The 926-nt window shown below is 40.4% G+C and overlaps 1 protein-coding gene across 3 annotated transcripts in view; it reads right to left on the bottom strand.

Annotated features, from left to right (window-relative positions):
- The window catches only part of LOC141171947 (uncharacterized), a 59,772-nt gene extending 59,105 nt beyond the window's left edge, over positions 1–667 (bottom strand). For all 3 annotated transcript variants that reach the window (XM_073655664.1, XM_073655667.1, XM_073655665.1), the window contains exon 1: positions 516–667. The gene's annotated coding sequence lies outside the window, so the exon portion shown is untranslated. The remainder of the gene's footprint in view (positions 1–515) is intronic.
- Positions 668–926: the final 259 nt, after the last annotated feature.

Genomic DNA, 926 nt, shown 5'->3' with positions numbered 1-926 from the left:
GAGAGAAAGAGAAAGAGAGAAAGAGAAAGAGAAAAAGAGAGAGAAAGAGAGAGAAGAGAAAGAGAGAGATAGAGAAAGAGAGAGAAGAGAAAGAGAAAAAGAGAGAGAAAGAGAGAGAGAAAGAGAAAGAGAGAGAAAGAGAGGAAAGAGAGAGAAAGAGAGAGAGAGAGAGAGAGAAAAGAGCGAGAGAGAGAGAGCCATGCAAAAATGGAGGCAGCACACAGAGTAGAATAAAGTGATAAGGTTTAATAGGCCATATAGGAACGTTTCGGTCCAAAGCTGTGGACCTTTCTCAAGCATAGGTAAAGTGCAAGTGCAGAGTATTTAAGGCGATCTAATTACAATGATGCATAATATACATAATCTTTCAGATAAATAATATTATAAGACTTGATGGTGCATAATCAGTGTAAAGTGACAGTGCAAAAATACAATAAACAGGCTTATAGCCATAACATGATACATAATTGATCATGTGCAGCAGCTGTGTATACAAGTAGGAAAACATGGCTCACCCCAATTTTCATTTGCATATAGCACCAAAATCTCAACGTCCCTGTAGCTAATACCACGCATGTTAGAATAGGAAGTAAGGACTTCCGCATCTGTGCATTAGGAGACCGGGTATACCAGCGCCATCTTGGAAAAGGGCATATCGCCCACAGCATCTATCACATGGTGATCACATGGTCGCATCATAGGGCATCATGCGAGTCACATGATCTAGAGACACAAAGCAGCATAGAGAGCACTGCCCACCATATTGGAAAAGGGAAACTTGCCCAATTTTCATATAGTATCAGATATTACAAACAGGAAGATTGTATCCAAATAATAAAGCATTAAAGCCAATGTCCTGTAATTTAAGATAAGACATAGACCCAAGTAGCATGGGAACGCCCCACATGTGCTGGAGTAGGCAACCC

Source organism: Phyllobates terribilis, unplaced genomic scaffold, assembly GCF_046119375.1.
Source record: "Phyllobates terribilis strain yellow unplaced genomic scaffold, ASM4611937v1 Scaffold_12__6_contigs__length_324123572, whole genome shotgun sequence".
In the NCBI taxonomy this organism is placed as follows: Eukaryota; Metazoa; Chordata; class Amphibia; order Anura; family Dendrobatidae; genus Phyllobates; species Phyllobates terribilis.
This window is presented reverse-complemented; position numbering and strand designations above follow the sequence as displayed.